Here is a 20862-nt window from a genome sequence, read left to right as displayed (position 1 = left end):
ACAAGTCTAAAAGGACGCTGGGCCTCTGGAGCAACCAGGGAGGCAGGCGGGTAAAACCTTGTCGTTGGGGGGGCCACACGCTCCACACCAAGGGACTCAAGCAAATGCTTGGCACGAATCCCAAATGGTCTCGTTGCCCTGGGATGACTGGAAAAGAGACATTCCATAGGCGGTCGGGCAACGGTAGGGGAGGTAGGACAGGCACGGAATTGACACACCTGTCGCACCATGAGGAGTTCCCGCCGGACGGCGAGCAGGGGTTCTCCTGCCTCAGCACACAGGCCTGGGACTGGTACGGAAGGCACCAGTGGCCAGCCGGATACCCTCATGGTGTACTGCGTCAAGAATCTTTAGATACGAAGGCCTTGCTGACCCATACACGGTGCAAACATTGTCAAGACGCAATCGGATGAAAGCCCTATAAAACTGCAGCAGACGCGCCCGATCTGCTCCCCAGGACCGACGGCTCAGACACTTCAAAATATTCAGTGCCTTCAGGGCCCACACCTTTAGGTCTTTAAGGTGAGGCAACCACGACAACTTGGATTTAAAAGTGAGGCCCAGGAACCTCACAGTGTCTCTAAAAGGAAGAACGGTGTCCCTCAGACGCAATTCAGGGGAGGTAAAAAGACGTCGAGAACGATTAAAATGAACACACACACATTTGTCTGCAGAAAAGGTAAAACCCGTCTTTGCAGTCCATGCCTCTAAGCGCTTTATCGTAAGCTGCAACTGCCGACTAGCAGTGACAAGACTGGATGAAGAACAGAAAACAGCAAAATCGTCCACAAACAAGGAGCACTGGGCAGGACTCCGGATAGTGGACGTGATACTGTTAATGGCGACGGCAAAGAGGGTGACACTTAAAACGCTTCCCTGAGGAACACCATTCTCCTGCACGTACAAATCAGATAGCACATTACCAACCCGATATCGAAAGAGGCGGTGGGAAAGAAAGGACCGAATGGAGATGGGGAGACAGCCACGAAAGTCCCACTCATGGAGTTGATTGAGGATAAGGCGGTGCCAAGTAGTGTCATACGCCTTATTAATGTCAAAGAATACACCTAGACAATGCTGGCTATGTAGGAAGGCCTGCTGGATGGCCGTCTCAAGCAGGGTCAAGTTGTCTATAGTGGAACAACATCTCCGAAAACCACACTGAGAGGGGCTAAGGAGCTGCCTGGTCTCGAGCAGCCAAACCAGGCGACGGTTGACCATGCGGTCCAACGTCTTCCCAACACAGCTCGTCAAAGCAATACTTCAATAACTACTGGGATGCGTTCGGTCCTTCCCCGGTTTGAGGAGGGGAATCAAAATCGCCTACCTCCACGAGTCAGGGTACATGCCGGATAACCATATCATATTAAAACAATTCAGGAGAACTTCCTTGGATGGCAGCAACAAGTGCTGCAGCATGCTGTACCGGATTTGATCATGACCAGGCGCAGTATCATGAGCCACAGACAGTGTCGAATCCAGTTCCCACATTGTGAAGGGGCAGTTGTAGGGTTCAGAATTTGGAGACCGGAAGTCCAAGTGACCCCTCTCGATGGCAGTGCAGTAGCGGCAGAAATATGGATCACAGTTAATAGTGGCGGTAGATTCCACAAAATGCATGGCCAGTGTCTGGGTAATGTCTCTCGGCGCCGTGAGGAGACATCCTTGATGCAGCAATGCCATGACAGGTAGTTGGCTGAGTTTCCCGGATATCCTCCTGACGGCTTCCCATACTTTCGTAGAACTAGTGGAGCGGGAGATGGAGTTCAAGAACGACTGCCATGACCGGCGTTTGCTCTCTTTAATCACTCGCCGCACTTTGGCCCTTGCCACCCGAAAGGCCGCAAGATTGTCAGCTGAGGGACGGCACTTGAAGCGGCGCAGAGCTGCACGGCGGGCTCGGATGGCTGAGCGGCACTCAGTAGTCCACCAAGGGACAGGACGCCTCTCGGGATGACCGGATGACCGTGGGATTGACAATTCAGCAGCATGGGAGATCACGGCCGTAACATGGTCTACCCACGGTGTTCCAAAACAGCCAGTTGGCTGAAAAGTGTCCAGTCAGCTCTGCAGAGGTGCCACCGGGGCGGCACTGGTAATGCGACAGCCTCATCCAGGAGGCGAATCCAAAGGGGGAAGTGGTCACTAGAATGGAGGTCAGCAGCAACCTCCCACAGAGCAGAATCCGCGAGTGCTGGAGAGCAAAAGGAAAGGCCAATAGCCGATGACGACCCGGAAGCAGTACAGAAATGAGTGGGAGCACCAGTGTTGAGGATGCACAGTTCTTCAGACATCATGAGGTGGTGGTGGTTGTTGGGATGTTTAAGGGGGACTAAACAGCGAAGGTCATCAGTCCCCCATTCCAAAAACAGGCGAGCCTAAAATCGGCGGAGCAGGTAAAAACCAAAGGGGGGGAGGAGACTCCCCCCCAGGCACTAAAAGAACACAAATGCAGCAACAAACACTAAAAACAAGAAGAGTACAGATAAACACCAGACAGAAAGAAACAGAAGAAAAGAAGAAGGCCGGAGACTTGTTGACTGACCATGAGAACAAAAAAAAGGGAAAGAGTCAACACACCAAAACAGCAACAAATATTGAGAGACGCAAGGACAAGAGACACAGAAAGGGAAAGGTGCAGGACCTCCCTAAATAGAACCATAAAAAGGACTACCACGGATAAAATTTAAAACGTCCTCAGCCATGGAGGCATTGTCACATAAAATCAAAGGCACAGTGCCCGGGAGATTAAAAGACTGCCGGAGGGTGCGCAGTCGGGGACACTCAAGCAAAATGTGGGCGACCGTCAGCCGGGACCCACACCGACACAGGGGGGGATCCTCCTGACGCAAAAGATGACCGTGCGTCAGGTAAGTATGGCCGATGCGCAGCCGACGCAGGATGACAAGAGTCCCTGCGAGAAGCCCGCAGGGAGGAGCGCCACACATCGGTCATCTCCTTGACAGCCCGCAGTTTATTCGGGGAAGTCATGCCACGCCACTCAGCAGTCCACATCCCAAGCACCCGACGGCACAACACCAGCTGCTGATCGCGAGCCGTGAGGCCGATCTCCAAAGCTGGGGCGTCGATCGCCCCTTTGGCCAGCCTGTCAACACGTTCGTTCCCCGGGATGCCAACGTGACCTGGCGTCCAAACAAAGACCACCGAACGTCCAGAACGGGTAATGGCGGAAACGGACTCCTGAATAGAGGACACCAGAGGAGAAGAGGTGTAGCAGCGGTCGATGGCCTGGAGGCTGCTCAGGGAGTCACTGCAGATGACGATGGACGTACCTGAGCAGAAACGCATATGCTCAAGAGCGCGCAAGATGGCCACCAGCTCTGCAGTAAAAATACCGCAGCCAGCCGGCAAGGAGCGCTGCTCAACATGGGCAGCATGAGCAAAAGCGTAGGCAGTGCGACCATCAACCAGGGAACCATCAGTGTAGACAGTCCCACAGCCCAAAAAGGAGGCGAGGAGCGCTAGAAAACGGCGACGGAGGGCCACAGGCGGAACCGAGTCCTTGGGTCCCTGTGCCAAGTCCAGACGGACGGACGGCCGGGGCAAACACCAGGGAGGCATAGGTGCACGGACCCGGAAGGGAGGCAGAAGAGGGAATGACCCCAGTTCCGACAGCAGGGACTGGACGCAGACAGCTATGGAAAGCCCAGACCGAGGTCGCCGTTCGGGCAGATGGAGGACCATGGCAGGGAAAAGCAGGCGACGATTGGGATGGCCCGGCGAGCAATGCACGTGGACAGCATAGTCGGCGAGCAGTCGATGGCGGCGAATCCGCAGCAGGGGAACCCCGGCCTCCACCAGTAGACTATCCACGGGGCTTGTACGAAAAGCACCAGTTGCAAGCCGTACCCCACAGTGGTGTATGGGGTCTAAGAACTTCAACACTGAGGGTGATGCAGACCCATAGGCCAGGCTCCCATAATCAAGCCTGGACTGCACAAGGGCTCTGTATAATCGCAACAGCGTGCAGCGATCCGCATCCCAAGATGTGTGGCTCAGGCAGCGGAGTGCGTTGAGGTGCCGCCAGCACTTTTGCTTCAGCTGAGTAATATGAGGAACCCATGTGAGCTGGACATCAAAGACGAGTCCTAAGAAGCGGCAAGTGTCCACCACGTCAAGCAGGAGGCCGTCGAGGTAAAGTTCAGGATGAGGGTGGACCGTCCGACGCCTGCAGAAGTGCATAACTCGAGTCTTGGCTGCAGAGAACTGAAAACCCTGAGTCAGAGTCCATGATGCTGCCTTGCGAACGGCTACTTGCAGCCTGCGTTCGGCGACTCCCGTAGTTGTGGAGCTAAATGAGATGCAGAAGTCGTCGGCATACAAAGAAGGAGACACCGACGACCCCACGGCTGCTGCCAGACCATTAATGGCCACTAGAAATAAGGAGATGCTCAACACCAAGCCTTGCAGGACCCCATTTTACTGTATATAAGATGAACTAGAGGCGGCACCCACTTGCACCCGGAAAGAGCGGCGCAATAAAAAGGTTTGAAGAAAAACCGGGAGCTGACCACGAAGACCCCACTCATGCAACGTAGCAAGGATGTGATGCCTCCATGTGGTGTCATACGCCTTCCGCAGATCAAAAAAGACAGCAACGAGATGCTGACGTCGGGCAAAGGCCGTACGGATAGCAGATTCCAGCCGCACCAAATTGTCCGCTGCAGACCGGCCCCGATGGAAGCCACCCTGGGATGGAGTGAGGAGACCGCGCGACTCAAGGACCCAACACAAACACCGCCCCACCATACGTTCAAGCAATTTGTACAAAACGTTGGTGAGGGTAATGGGACGATAGCTGTCCAGCGCCAGTGGGTCCGCGCCGGGCTTCAAGATGGGGACAATAACACCCTCTCGCCATTGCGACGGGAACACGCCCTCGCTCCAAATGCGGTTACAGATGGTGAGGATGTGTCTCTGGCAGTCCCTGGAGAGATGCTTCAGCATCTGCACGTGGATGCAGTCCGGTCCTGGTGCTGTATCAGGGCAATCGGCGAGGGCAGCGAGGAATTCCCTCTCGCTGAAAGGAGCATTGTATTTTTCAGAATGACGCGTGTGGAATGAGAACTGCGTCTGCGCGGCTCGCTCCTTTAAAGAGCGAAAGGCGGGGGGGGGTAAGTGGCAGTCGCAGAGCTCTTAGCAAAGTGCGCGGCAAGGTGTTCAGCAATGGCGGCAGCGTCCGTGCAGACAGCGCTGTCCAAGGAGATCCCAGGGACACCCATAGGGGTCTGGTATCCATAAATCCGATGGTTCCGGGACCACACGAGCGAGGGGGAGACACGGGAGCCCAAGGATGAGACATACCTCTCCCAGCACTCCTGCTTACACCGTGCAATAAGACGACGGGCCAAGGCACGGAGCCTCTTAAAGGCGATGAGGGTCTCTAGAGACGGGTGCCGCCTATGTCGCTGGAGAGCCCGCCTACGGTCGTAAATAGCCTCAGCAATCTCCGGCGACCACCAGGGTACAGCCTTCCTCCGAGGGAGTCCAGAAGAGCGGGGGATGGCAGCCTCGGCCACCGAAATGATTGACGTGGTTAAGACACGGACCACCTCGTCAATGTCACCCTGTGGGGGAGACTCAATGGTTGCAGCAGAAGTAAAAGCCGGCCAGTCAGCCCTGTTGAGAGCCCAGCGGGGCAGGCGCCCAGAAGAATGACACTGGGGCAGTGACAAATAGATGGGAAAATGGTCACTACCACACAGGTCAGGATGCACTCTCCAGTGGAGGGATGGGACAAGTCCGGGGCTGCAAAGAGAGAGATCGATGGCCGAGAACGAGCCATGGGCCACACTGAAATGCGTGGGAGCACCGGTATTCAAGAGGCTAAGGTCGAACTGAGCCAACACATGCTCCACGGGCCGACCGCGGTCATCGGAGACAGTCCCACCCCATAGAGGGTTGTAGGCACTGAAATCGCCCAGAAGCAGCAATGGTGGTGGGAGCTGTGCCAGCAGCGCAGCCAAGACATGTCGGGGGAGCTCCCCATCCGGAGGAATGTAAGCAGAGCTAACAGTAATAGCCGGTGAGAGCTCAACCCTGGCAGCGACTGCCTCTAAAGGCGTCAGAAGGGGTACTGGCGAGCTACAGACAGAGTGGTGAACAAAGAGGCAAACCCCACCTGACGCTCGTTGACAGGCAGCGCGGTTCTTACAGTATCCCCGATAACTGCGAAGGGCGGGGATCCGCATTGCTGGAAACCAAGTTTCCTGCATAGCAATGCAGTGAACAGGGGAAACACTCAGAAGCATCCGGAGCTCAGGCAGGGGACGGAAATAACCGCCGCAGTTCCACTGGAGAATGGAAGCAGGAAGGGACTGAGAGGGCGTGAAGGCGACTAAGAGGCAGACGGCGCCTCAGAGCCAACTGCCGCCACCGGGGGAGAGGCAGCTGTGTCCATAGGAACGGCCCCCGAGGGTTCCGTGAGGGCGAGATCCGCGGCAGAGGCGAGGATCTCCACCTCATCCCCGGAGCCAGGACTATGTACAGCAGGCGGTACTGAAACCGTCGGTACGTCCTTCTTCTTGGACACATTCCGTTCCTTTTTCTCACATCGGCCCTTAGGGTGAGAGGGCTGGGAGAGCTTCTCTGAAGGAGCGTCGGAGGCTGACGACGACGCAGAAGCCCTACGACCAGCAGGTGGCGGAACCTTCAGCCACTGGCTGACATCCGGCTGGGTAGGAGAAGAAACGGAGGAAGGGAGAGCCCCGAGGGACCCCTTCCGCGAGAGAGGAACCGGCAGAGGCAACACCGGTGGAGAAGGAGGGGGAGGGATCGAGCCCCCCGGTTTTGGAGGAGACGTCACTCCCGAAGTAAGCGAGGGGGGAGCGACAGAAGAGGGTTTGCCCCCAACTGCTAAGGGGGCAACAGAGGAAGGCTTGCCCCCAGACACGAAGGGGGCAGACAGAGATGCACGGCCCCGAGGGCCCACTGAAGGCGGCACAGATGAGGCGACAACCGTCGCTCGCGTGGGCGACGATAACGTGGCTGCAGCATAAGATGTTCGAATGGAAGCAGGATACAACCTTTCATATTTCAGTTTTGCCTCTCGATAAGTAAGCCGGTCCAGGGTCTTAAATTCCATTATCTTCTGCTCCTTATGAAGAACGGGGCAATCCGGCGAGCATGGAGAGTGGTGTTCCCCACAGTTGACACATACAGGTGGAGGCGCACATGGAGAATCGGGATGAGAGGGGCATCCGCAATCTCGACATGTAGCCCTGGATAGGCAACGGGAGGACATATGCCCAAACTTCCAGCACTGGGAACAACGCATCGGGGGAGGGACGTATGGCTTGACGTCACAACGGTAAACCATTACCTTGACCTTCTTGGGCAAGACATCACCCTCGAAGGCCAAGAGAAAGGGACCGGTGGCCACCCTGTTATGGGTCCTCTATGTACACGACGGACAAAATGTACACCACGTCGCTCCAAGTCGGCTCTCAGCTCGTCATCGGATTGTAACAAGAGGTCACGATGGTAAATAATCCCCTGGACCATATTTAAGCTACTGTGGGGAGTGACGGTAACAGGGACGTCACCCAGCTTATCACACAAGAGCAACGCTCGTGACTGGGCTGGGGAGGACGTCTTGAGAAGGGTGGACCCATTCCTCATTTTAGACAACCCCGCCACTTCCCCAAACTTATCCTCCAGGTGTTCCACAAAAAACAGAGGCTTCGTCGTAAGAAAGGAGTCACCATCAGTCCTGCTGCAGACAAGGTATTGCGGTACGTAAGGCTCCCGCTTGGCACTAGATCGGCGTCCCTTCCATGGCGCAGCCAACGAGGGGAACGACTGAGGGTCATATTGCGCAGCATCAAACTCAACTCTGCCTCGCTTAGAGACGCTGGTGGCCGTGCGACCACCAGCTTGGTGTGATTTATTGCGCTTCATTGCGCCATGTCCGCCCAGATGCCACCTACTCCGAACGAGGGCTCTCCCCAAGGGCGCCACCCAGCCAAAGCAATAGGTACCTGGCCGATATCCCGTTGCCCGGAGTCCCCGTGCCCCAGACAAGATGGGCACATACTCCCTGGCATGCATGGGGAGGAAACAGCTCTGGCATCTGTAGTGCGATCCCTGCGTGGTCAGGGGGCTACCACCAAGAGGGTACATGACGACCCCACCACAACGGACTGGCTACCGTGCTGGATTTTAGGTGTTGAAAGGGTCCACAGTTGTCGTGGGCGCTAAGAAGAGGATTGCGCACAAGACGAGAAGGAGACAACCCAGAAGATGTTGGGTGTAATCCCCCCCACACGACAATAGGTAACATGCAAGATGGTGGTGCATGATGGACCAATAGAAAAACACCACATAAGGCGTCCTTCCCCAAATGGCACGCACTAACAACGGAAATTTGGAAAAAAGGAGGTCAAACCCAAGAGGGGACCATCACAGAAGGCCGAAACATTTGAGACTCCTTTTAGTCGCCTCTTACGACAGGCAGGAATACCGCGAGCCTATTCTTACCCCCGAACCCGCAGGGGGGTTCAGACATCATGAGGCTTTCCAGAATGCGACCCCTGGGGGAAGTAGTCGGAGAGCCCCATAAGACATTATGAGCATTGAAGTCCCCCAGAAGAAGAAATGGGTGGGGGAGTTGGCTAATAAGGTCTGTGAGAGCCGCAGAGTCTATCGCATCCTGAGGTGGTAAGTAAACTGAGCAGACTGTGAGCCTCCGACCCACAAGAAGGTCAACTGCAACTGCTTGCAAGTCTGTAACGAGAGGGAGCTCAGATCACGGGTGCATGTCATAGACAAAAACCGCAACACCACCCTTTGCCCTTTCCCCGTCAGATCATCTTTTCGATAGACGGTATAGCCCCGTAAAGAAGGAGCATCAGTGGCCCGAAAATGTGTCTCTTGGAGACATAAGCACAAAGGGCACTCTCGTACAAGGGGTTGTAATTCGGCCATATGCGTCCTGAACCCATTCAGGTTCCACTGTAATATGGGAGCCAGTAATCAGGGTGGCTGAACTTTCACCCTGCCCCTGTGCTTTGGAGGAGAGCCCGTACTTGCTGGAGATTTATTCTTGGGGCGAGAAGATCGCCCCCGGTCGACATCAATGTCCATCAGCTCCGATGATGACCCACGGGAGATGTCAGACAGTATGATGGCCTCGTCATCGGACTGACCCTGACTAGTCTCCTGAGGTGGCAAAACCTTCACCTTCGGCGTCTTTGTCTTGGGGGGCTTTGAATGCAGAGCCTTGTCAACAGCTGGAGCTGTACTCGCCTGGGCAGAAGGTGCCATATGGGGAGAGGCAGGAAGTACCCCAATGTCAGCAACCACGGCCTTGTCCGACGTTGCGGGGAGAGCTGCAGGTTGCAAAACAACTGCAGCAGCACAAGTGCACTGGCAAATGCAGGTATTAGTGCTAACACTAGCCACCTCCGTTTGCATAGCAACAGTGGCCATTTGTACTGGTTTTTTCAGAGCGGAAGCGAAAGATGTTGAAGACACAGGAGGTTGCATGGCCTTAAAGAGCTTCTTGGCCTCACCATAGAGGATGCGCTTAGATGTTTTAATCTCCTGTATCTTCCGTTCTTCGAGATAGATGGGGCAGACCCGGCTCCAGACAGGGTGACTGCCAGAACAATTCACGCACTTCACAGGCGATGAACAATCGGCTCCTTCATGGGCAGGCTGACCACATTTACCACAAGTGGCTATCCCATTGCACCCCAACGTAGTATGCCCAAAGCGCTGACATTTAAAACAGCGCATTGGGTTAGGGAAATATGGCTGTACTGGCAAACGTAAGAACCCCGCTTTAACATGCTCTGGGAGCCTCGGGCAACTGAACGTGAGAATAAACGAGTCGGATTTGACAAGGTCCCCATCAATTCGTTTCATAATATGCTGCACATCAACAATACCTTCGTCAGCCCACTCAGATTTTAACTCGTCTGTGGGGATATCCACCAAGTCCCTACATGTCACAACACCCTTACTACAAATCAAAGTGGAGTGGAGCTCGGTCTCGATAGTGTACTCTCCGAGACACGTTGCTTTCTGAAGAGAAGCGACTTGACGGGAACTAGAAGTCTCAACTAACAGAGCCCCATTGCGCAGTCGCTTCACAGATTTCAGTGTTCCTGCAATTCCCTCAAGACCCTTGTGGATGTAAAAGGGAGAAACCCTCTCAAAGCTACCCTCCTTCCGTTTAATAATCAAAAACACATTCTGATTATCAGCATGTGCTCTGTTACGACAGTCTGATAAATCTCTAGCAACACCAGGCACTGGAGGACTCGTAGCATGAAGTCGCTTTTTCGATGGGGTGTGTTTTCCTACCAGTGGCCCACCCAATCCACTGGTAGCGGGATTTAGTAAAGGTTCTTCAGTGCTTGCCCACTTTCCAGAGTATAAAATGCCATACACCGAAATATGGTACCTTAAATCTGGTACATAGCAAGCACCACAAACTAACAGATTCCCCCATCCACATAGGAAGTTGTCATGTGTATTGGGACAATGCTCCATTTTTAGTTGTTAGCCACGCCCCTCTCAGCATATGGCACAAGAGGCGATTGCTGCATGGTTTCGGCTGGCATCCAGCTGGTTGGCCATGAGCTGTAAACCAGAAAGGCTAACACCAGCTGGCCAGCTAGCACCATGCAACACAGTCAGAAGTGGTATGGTTGCTTCCATGTAGCCTCACCAGTGCGGAAGGTGACTGGAACACTTGCAGAGGATGTCAGTCTTGCAGTGAGGAGGAGGAGATTAGTGTTTAACGTCCCGTCGACAACGAGGTCATTAGAGACGGAGCTCAAGCTCGGGTGAGGGAAAGATGAGGAAGGAAATCGGCCGTGCCCTTTCAAAGGAACCATCCCGGCATTTGCCTGAAGCGATTTAGGGAAATCACGGAAAACCTAAATCAGGATGGCCGGAGACGGGATTGAACCGTCATCCTCCTGAATGCGAGTCCAGTGTGCTAACCACTGCACCACCTCGCTCGGTGCAGTGAGGAAATCCTGCTTCTACAAGTGGCAGTATGAGATCCCACGGCACCCATGCCAGCATAGAATGGTGGAATTATGTACTGCCCCCATCACGACCCACTGCCCCCTGGGAAGATGTCGAGCTGTTGCTGTCATGGGCCTGGAAGCGGCCCAGCAGTGGAGAAGCATCAAGTCCAAGGAGGAGAGCTTGGTGCTAAGAGACAAGAGGTGGCGGCTTACTGGGCTCATGGTGGCTGCTTCCTGAACTATGATGCAATGGTGCCTGGTGTAGCCTCCCTTGTTAGAAGGTGGTGGTGTGCTGTGTATATGCTTCCACAGTAACACCCAAAAAAATAGTGGTGGCACTACATTGTCGTCGTCAATGTCATCGTCATCTTCAGTCCAAAGATTGGTTTGATGTAGCTCACCATCCTAGTCTAACCTGTGCAGTGCACTTCATCTCTGCATATCTGCTGCAGCCTATATCCATTTGAACCTGCCAACTGTAGACCAGCCTTGGTGTCCTTCAACAATGTTTACCCCCCACACTTTCTTCCATTATCTACCTGATGACTTCTAAATTTTCTTAATGCCTCAGACAGTGTCCTCTCAAGTATCTCCAAGAACGACTTTTTAATGTTTAAAGTTATATTCAGTGTTAAGACATTTACCTTTTACAGAAATTTTTTCCTTGCTACTGCAAGCCTGCATTTTACATCCTCTCTATTTCTGTTATTGTCAGTTATTTTTTTTTACCCAAACAGCAAAACTCGTCTACTGTTTTATGCGCCTCACTTTCTAATGTAATTCCCTAAGCATTGCCCATTCTTTTACCTTTGTTTTACTTTTGTTGATGTTCATCTTGTATCCTCTATAGAAGATATTAGCTATTCCATTCAATTGCTTTTCCAAGTGCCTCTGCTGTCTTACAGAGAATTACAATGTCATGAGAAACCTCAAAATTTTTATTTTGTCTCCCTGAACCAAGTTCCCTTTCGAAATTCCTCGTTGGTTTCCTTTACTGCTAACTCAAACAACTTGGGAATAAGATACAGCCTTGTCTTAGTCTCTTCTCAACTATTACCTCCTTCTCATTTTCTCTGAAACTTGCTCACTGTATTTTATCCCTACTACCATCATAATTTCAGAATATATTCAGGTTAACATTCTCAAAAGCTTTCACTGAATCTACGAATGGTATAGAAGTAGATTTGTCTTTCTTCAGTCTTCTAGGTGTTATAGTAATATTGCCTCTTCTCCCTATATTTCTATGGAGCCCAAACTGATCTTCCAACACATAAGCTTCCAACAGTCTTTCCCTTCTTCTATAAATAATTCATGTCAGTTTTTTATAACCGCAACTTATTAAACAGACAACATAGTAATATTCACAAATGACAGCACCTACCTTCTTTGGAATAGGACTTATTACATTATTTTTGAAGACTGGGTGTATTCTGCATATCTCACATCTTGCATACAAAATGAAATAGCATTGTTGTCACTGGTTCGTTGCCAAACTTCAGCAAAATAAAAGACATCTCATGGACCAAACACAAAACAACTTCTAAGGTTAACAACCATAGTTGTAATTCAGAGCTTGCTCCACATAAGGTTGACTACCTTTGAAAGTCAAATGTGGAAAGAGATCTTTTGAGGAAAAATACACTGCTTGGCAACTATCAAGGGAGACTGCACACGGATACGGTAGGCAGTCAGTTGAAAGATATCTTTGATGAGTTGGAGCATCTCAAAATGCTCAAGGCTGACAGAAGATCAAAATTTAGACTCAAGACAGGGCAGATAAACTACATAGCAACACACAATATAAATTCTGTCATACAACCAGGAAATTCAAAATTCTGACAGACGAAAAGTATCACGAAGGGATTCTAACAACTGGGCTTCAAGAAATGAGAAACACTGATCAGGAACTAATAGAATAATCAGGATATAGAGTTTATAACAGAATACTAGGAAAAAGAGTAATGAAGCAATGTCCACAATTCAGAACAGGATTTGTGGTCAGTATCAACATAACTGAATCTGTAATAGAATTTAAATCATAATCTCCCAGGCTATCAACACTAACTATACAAGCTGCAAATAAAATATACACAATAATAAATGCGCATGCCCCAACTAATGAGAAAAATAATATAAGAAGAAAGAACACAGAAAATATGTGGATGAATTTTGGAAGATTTTAGATCAGACAACAACAAACATAAATAAAAACCACACCAAACATGGAGATTTTAATTCAAAAGAAGAAGAGATATAGAGACATAATAGAGAAATGACCACACAGACTGGAAAAAAGGAGAATGGCAATTGGATAATGTCTGTATGCATAAAAATTGCCGCAGGGAAATCTACAATGTGAAATTTTTGAGAGGAACAGATATTGGATCAGATCATTACATGATGAAAATAAAAATTAAATACACCCCACTGACAAAGAAAACAATCCCATCCAAAAAAGAAGAGAACCTAAGACCCTCATAAAGTGATAAGTAACAAGTAATTCGAAGAACAAGCAAGGAATCTAAAAATATTGTATGAGATAGAGGAAGTAGCTCCCCAGTTGAAACAAATAGCTGAGCAGGTAGCCCCAGTAAATCCATGGAGAAAACACCAATTATGGAACAATGACTGATAAAACAGTGGCAGATAGACACACAGCCTGGATAAGCTATCAAAGTCATAAAATAGATGAATCACATTTGGAACTCAAATAATAAGGGTTAAAAGCCAATATCAAAAAGATATACTTCTGAAGACAGAAGCAAACAGCAATAAAATAAACTCAAAGAGATTATTACAAAATATTTAACAGACAACTACCAAGATGTGACACTCAAACTTTAATGTTAAAGGATAAAAATAATAAGATGCCGCATAGCAGTAAAAAAATTACAGAAATTTTAGCAGAAACATTTAACAAAGTACTAAACTGTGAAGATCCATCAAACTACTACAAACAAAAACAGATATCCCTATTAAAATACCAGCAGAAAATATAAACCCACCCACAGTCAATGAAGTCTATAAAGCTTTGAAACAGCTCAAAAACTACAAAACAAGTGGAGAAGATCAAACATTTGTGGAACTTTGGAAATATCCAGCAGAACCAGTGAAGATATCATTACACCAATGCATGGTGAAAATCTGGAACAAAGAAGAACTACCAGAACACTGGACTACAGCTATAATCCACCCATTACACATGAAAGGAGACAAATCAAATCTTGAAAAGTATAGAGGAATTTTCCTTTCGGATATCACATACAAAGTCATGTCAAGAATTCTGTGCAATCAATGTAAAGAACAACTTGAAGAGGCATTAGGAGAATGCCAAGAAGGATTCAGACCCTGGAGAAGCTGCCCAGAAAATATAAACACTTAGGAATTTCAGTTTCCATCGCAAATTTATAAAAATTATAAACTTAACTCTAACAGACACCAGATCTAAAGTAAAGTTCAGAGGGGAAATATCTGAACCATTTATTATTAAAATGGGTTTAAGACAGGTAGATGATTTATCATTGTTACTTTTCAACTGTGCACTTCAGTACATGATGAGGGATGGCACAAAGAAAATTCTAGAAACATAAGAATTGGAATTAAAAAAGATCAAATGAACCTAAACTGCTTGGGATTCACAAATGACTAAGCATTACTAGCTAATAACATTCAAGAAGCCAAAAATCAAGTAAGTCTACAAAATATAGCCCAAAAATAGGACTCGAGATATCAACTGAAAAGACTGAGATACTGATGGCAGATCAAAAAAATGGTTCAAATGGCTCTGAGCACTATGGGACTCAACTGCTGTGGTCATAAGTCCCCTAGAACTTAGAACTACTTAAACCTAACTAACCTAAGGACAGCACACAACACCCAGCCATCACGAGGCAGATGGCAGATCCACTAGTAAAACCATGCAACAGTAAAAATATTGAAATAATTTAAATGCACAGGAGAAATTTTAGCATACAACTTGGACAAGAAACCTGCATGTGCAGGTAAGAACTAACAAAATGGTAAGAGCTCAAAAAGCAACATGGTCTACATACAAAGAAAAAGTATGTCGATCAAAACTAAAGTAAAACATTACAAGGCAGTGGTTCAACCAGAGTGACACACAGAAGTGGGATTCTTTTCAAAGTCACCCAGAAAAATGGAACTGACAAAATCGTAAAGGTAGAGAGAAGAATAGCTAGAAGATGCACAAACAAGAAATATCACAAACATGGGCAATGGTGGATAGCGCCAAATGAAGTGGTGTTCAGCGAACTGGAGCCCATTACAAATACTATATGCAAATAAGGATCTATCTTTTTCACTCATATTATTAGTACACCACAAACCAGATTATCAATAAAAATTGTAAAGAAACTTTGGAACATGAAGCAACAATTACGATGGATAAAGGAAATCAGGGAAGATTTGAAAGAGCTAGAATTAACCCTGAGCGATTTGCAAAAGAAAAAAGAAAATTTAAACAAACTGAAACCATAAAAACTAGATTTAAACCAAAAACAGGCAAATAACAAACAATAAAAAGGTTCTTTACAGATGAGGAATGGCAAAAAAGATCAGAATGAATGAAAAGATACAGACAATTTAGAAATAAAACCTATTGAAAATGATGACCAGAGAACAACAACAACAACGAAGTTGGTGATCCCAAATATTTTAATAGGTCTGAAGGATGTCATCTACTTCAGGTGCCTGATTTTCACTTAGGTCTTCCAGTGCACTGTCAAATTATTCTTGCAGTATCACATCTCCCTTCTCATCTTCAACTACTTCCTAAGATACTGCTCTCAAGTTTCTTTCCTTTAGATAGCCCTTTTTTATAAATGACTTCCACCTTTGATCCTTCCCTTCTTTGATTAGTATTGGCTTGTCATCTCAGCTGTTGATATGTATACAGTTGCTTTTCTTTTCTCTGAGGGTGTCTCCAATTTTCTTACAGGTGGCACCTATCTTTCCCATAGTCATGCATTCTTCTACAGCTTTGCATTTCTCCTCTAGCTATATTTGGTTTGCCATTTTCACCTTGTCTATCCCATATTTGGACATCTCTTCTGTCTGCTACATTCACTGCATTTTTATATTTTCTCTTTTCGTCAATTAAATTAACTAAGGATTTTTATTGGGCCTTGTCTCCTTGCCTGAATCATGCTCTGCTGCTTACATCATTTAATATCTCAAAGCTACCCATTCATCTTCTATTTTTTTCCATTCTCCTGATGTCAATCATTCCCTAATGTTTCCTCTGAAACTGTTAGCAATATCTGGTTCTTTAAACGCATCCAGGTCCCATCCTCTCAATGTCCTACCTTTCTGCACTTTCTTCAGTTTCAATCTGCTGTTCATAAACAAGAAATTACAGGCATATTCTACATGTACTCCTGGAAACATCTTACAGTGGAAATTCTGGTCTTGAAATCTCCATCCTACCATTATGTAATCCTCCTTTCATGATTCTTAAGCCCAATCATAGCAATGATTAAACTGTGCTCTTTACTAAATTCTACCAAGTGGCTATCCCTTTCACTCAGTCCATGTTTTCCTACAATTCTATCTTCTCTTCCTTTTTCTCTATCAAATTCCAGTCCATCATCACACTTAAAATTTTCACCCCCCTTAACTATATGAATAATTTCTTTTATCTTATAATTAATTTTTTCACTTATCATCCTTATGCTTCCTGCCGCCATTGGATAAGCAGCTGCCAGCAGCAAGTCATATACTTCTAGCTCACTTATTTGTTACACAGTTTAATTCTTAATTTCTTTGCGTGTTTTTGGGTATTTGCAATGTTTAATTCATAAATTTCGGGTGTATTATGGTATTTGAGAGTTGTAGCATCGCGCTTTAGTACCTGAATAGTGTAAATTCGTGTAGTCGTTTGTCTTCTGTTTTTGTTTTGAACGGCCAGTGTCGGTTGGTCACAGCCAGTGTGCTTCCTGCCGCTGCTGGATAAGCAGCTACCAGCAGCAAGTCGTATACTCCTAGCTCACTTATTTGTTACATAGTTTTGTATAGGAGGTGCAATTTCGAGTTTTAATTACTGTAATCGTAAATTCAGGCAGACTGTAGCGCAGTCGGTAGGCATTTGCACACGTTAGTTCATACATTGTTTGTGTGTTTCCCTTGCGTTATCTAGGCATTGACTCGTGTTTCAGTAACTGTTGTTCAACAGCAATTAGAATGGACAGGGACTGCGATTGCTGTGTTTGGATGAGGGCTGAGTTGGCATCCCTTCGCTCACAGCTGCATGCGGTGCTGACTTCGGTCGTGCAGCTTGAGGCTGTTGCCAATGGGCACCACTGTGGGAAGCCGGACTTGGGTATCACGGGGATGTCAACCTCATCCCGTCTGTCCCCAGATCGGTCTGCCGCTGTGGCTGCCCCGGTTGCTGCCCGCAATGGGGCTGAGCCCTCGCCTATGGTTGATTGAGAGGTCGTTCCAAGGCGTGTCAGGCAGCGAAAGACGTCCCCAGAGGCTGATCAGAAAGCCTCCCCAGTGCATCTGACAAACAGGTTTCAGGTGCTGTCTCTGGCTGAGCCAGATGCAGCAGCCTGCCCTGTTTCAGAGGATGATTCTCAGCCTTCAAGGTCCGGGCAATCGCAGAGGGTGGGCTTGTTGGTAGTTGGGAGCTCCAATGTAAGGCGCGTAATAGGGGCCCTTAGGGATATGGCAGTTAAGGAAGGGAAGAAATCCAGTGTGCACTCCCTGTGCATTCGGGGTGGAGTCATTCCTGATGTGGAAAGGGTCCTTCCAGATGCCATGAAGAGCACAGGGTGCAGCCAGCTGCAGGTGGTGGCACATGTCGGCACTAATGACGTGTATCGCTTTGGATCTGAGGAAATTCTCTCTGGATTCCAGCGGCTACCTGATTTGGTGAAGGCTGCCGGTCTTGCTTACGAGATGAAAGCAGAGCTCACCATCTGCAGCATCGTTGACAGAACCGACTGCAGACCTTTGGTGCAGAGCCGGGTGGAGGGTCTGAATCAGAGGCTCAGACGGTTTTGTGACCGCTTTGGCTGCAGATTCCTTGACTTGCGCCATAGGGTGGTGGGGTTTCGGGTTCCGCTGAATAGTTCAGGAGTTCACTACACTCAGCTGGCGGCTACACAGGTAGCGGAGGCTGTGTGGCGTGGACTGGGCAGTTTTTTAGGTTAGAAGGCCTCAGGAAAGTATGGGGTGGGCTGCAATCTCAAAGGGTGCATGGCAAATACAGGACATGCTTGGATCAAGGAACAGTCGGAATTGTAGTTGTGCTGGGAAAGTCCCTGAGCTTCAAGCGCTAACAGAAAGCACAGAAGCTAAAATCGTTATAGGTACAGAAAGCTTGCTATAGCCTGAAATAAGTTCTGCGGAAATTTTTACAAAGTCTCAGACGGTGTTCAGGAAAGATAGATTAGGCAGAATTGGTGGTGGAGTGTTTGTGTCTGTCAGTAGTGGTTAATCTTGTAGTGAAGTTGAAATAGATACTCCGTGCGAAATGGTATGGGTGGAGGTTATACTTAACAGCTGAACTAAGTTAATAATTGGCTCTTTCTACCGACCCCCAGACTCCGATGATATAGTTGCTGAACAGTTCAGAGAAAATTTGAGTCTCATAACAAATAAATACCCCACTCATACAGTTATAGTTGGTGGGGATTTCAATCTTCCCTCGATATGTTGGTAAAAATACTTGTTCAAAACAGGTGGTAGGCAGAAAACATCTTCCGAGATTGTCCTAAATGCTTTCTCCAAAAATTATTTCGAGCAGTTAGTCCACGAACCCACGCGAATTGTAAATGGTTGCAAAAACACACTTGACCTCTTAGCCACAAACAATCCAGAGCTAATAGAGAGCATCATGACTGATACAGGGATTAGTGATCACAAGGTCGTTATCGCTAGGCTCAATACCGTTTATCCAAATCCACCAGAAACAAACACAAAATAATTTTATTTAAAAAAGCGGATAAAGTGTCACTAGAAGCCTTCCTAAGAGACAATCTCCATTCCTTCCGAACTGATTATGCAAATGTAGACAAGATGTGGCTCAAATTCAAAGATATAGTAGCAACAGCAATTGAGAGATTCATACCTCATAAATTGGTAAGAGATGGAACTGATCCCCATGGTACACAAAACAGGTACGAATGCTGTTGCAGAGGCAACGGAAAAAGTATGTGAAGTTCAGAAGACTGCGAAATCCCGAAGATTGGCTAAAATTTACAGACGCGCGAAATTTGGCACGGACTTCAATGCGAGATGCCTTTAATAGGTTCCACAACGAAACATTGTCTCGAAATTTGGTAGAAAATCCGAAGAAATTCTGGTCGTATGTAAAGTACACAAGCAGCAAGACGCAGTCAGTACCTTCGCTGCGCAGTGTCAATGGTACCATTACCAACGACTGTGCCGCTAAAGCGGAGTTATTGAACGCAGTTTTCCAAAATTCCATCACCAGGGAAGACAAATGGAATATTCCAGAGTTTGAAACACGAACAGCTGCTAGCATGAGTTTCTTAGAAGTAGATACCTTAGGGGTTGCAAAGCAACTCAAATCGCTTGATATGGGCAAGTCTTCAGGCCCAGATTGTATACTGATTAGGTTCCTTTCAGATTACGCTGATACAATAGCTCCCTAGCAATCATATACAACTGCTCGTTCACCAATAGATCTGTACCTGCAGATTGGAAAATTGCGCAGGTCGCACCAGTGTTTAAGAAGGGTAGTAGGAGTAATCCATCGAACTGCAGACCTATATCATTGACGTCGGTTTGCAGTAGGGTTTTGGAGCATATACTGTATTCAAAAATTATGAATCACCTCGAAGGGAACGATATATTGACACGTAATCAGCATGGTTTCAGAAAACATCGTTCTTGTGCAACGCAGCTAGCTCTTTACTAGCACAAAGTAATGGCCGCTATCGACAGGGGATCTCAAGTTGATTCCGTATTTCTAGATTTCCGGAAAGCTTTTGACAACGTTCCTCACAAGCGACTTCTAATCAAGCTGCCGGCCTATGGGGTATCGTCTCAGTTGTGCGACTGGATTCGTGATTTCCTGTCAGGAAGGTTGCAGTTTGTAGTAATAGATGGCAAATCATCGAGTAAAACTGAAGTGATATCAGGTGTTCCCCAGGGAAGCGTCCTTGGACCTCTGCTGTTCCTGATCTATATAAATGACCTGGGTGACAATCTGAACAGTTCTCCTAGGTTGTTCGCAGATGATGCTGTAATTTACCGTCTAGTAAGGTCATCCGAAGACCAGTGTCAGTTGCAAAGCTATTTAGAAAAGATTGCTGTAGGGTGTGGCAGGTGGCAGTTGACGCTAAAAAACGAAAAGTGTGAGGTGATCCACATGAGTTCCAAAAGAAATCCGTTGGAATTCGATTACTCGATAAATAGTACAATTCTCAAGGCTGTCAATTCAACTAAGTACCTGGGTGTTAAAATTATGAACAACTTCAGTTGGAAAGACCTTACAGATAATATTGTGGGGAAGGCGAGCCAAAGGTTGCGTTTCATTGGCAGGACACTTAGCAGATGCAACAAGTCCGCTAAAGAGACAGCTTACACTACACTCATTCGTCCTCTGTTAGAATATTGCTGCGCGGTGTGGGATCCTTACCAGGTGGGATTGACGGAGGACATCGAAAGGGTGCAAAAAAGGGCAGCTCATTTTGTATTATCACTTAATAGATCTGTGCCCTTCAGGTGCAGTTGAAAAACGCACAGGAGGAGCTAGATAGGATGAGGAGGGAGCAGGGGGTTGGGGAATGGGAGCTGGCTGTTGGCAAGAGATCTGCTAGGAGAAGAAGATTTCCAGATATTTTTACTATTGGTGTTTACAATAGATATG

At 47.9% G+C, this 20862-nt stretch overlaps 1 protein-coding gene across 3 annotated transcripts in view; it reads right to left on the bottom strand.

Moving 5' to 3' along the window:
• Nucleotides 1-20862, bottom strand: part of LOC124723074 (SPRY domain-containing protein 3-like) — a 197383-nt gene that overhangs the window by 23250 nt on the left and 153271 nt on the right. The gene's annotated exons all lie outside the window — the stretch shown is intronic.

The sequence above is a fragment of the Schistocerca piceifrons genome, chromosome X (genome assembly GCF_021461385.2).
Source record: "Schistocerca piceifrons isolate TAMUIC-IGC-003096 chromosome X, iqSchPice1.1, whole genome shotgun sequence".
Lineage (NCBI taxonomy): Eukaryota > Metazoa > Arthropoda > Insecta > Orthoptera > Acrididae > Schistocerca > Schistocerca piceifrons.
The sequence above is the reverse complement of the archived record's forward strand: the minus strand, read 5'-3'. Positions and strand labels throughout refer to the sequence as shown.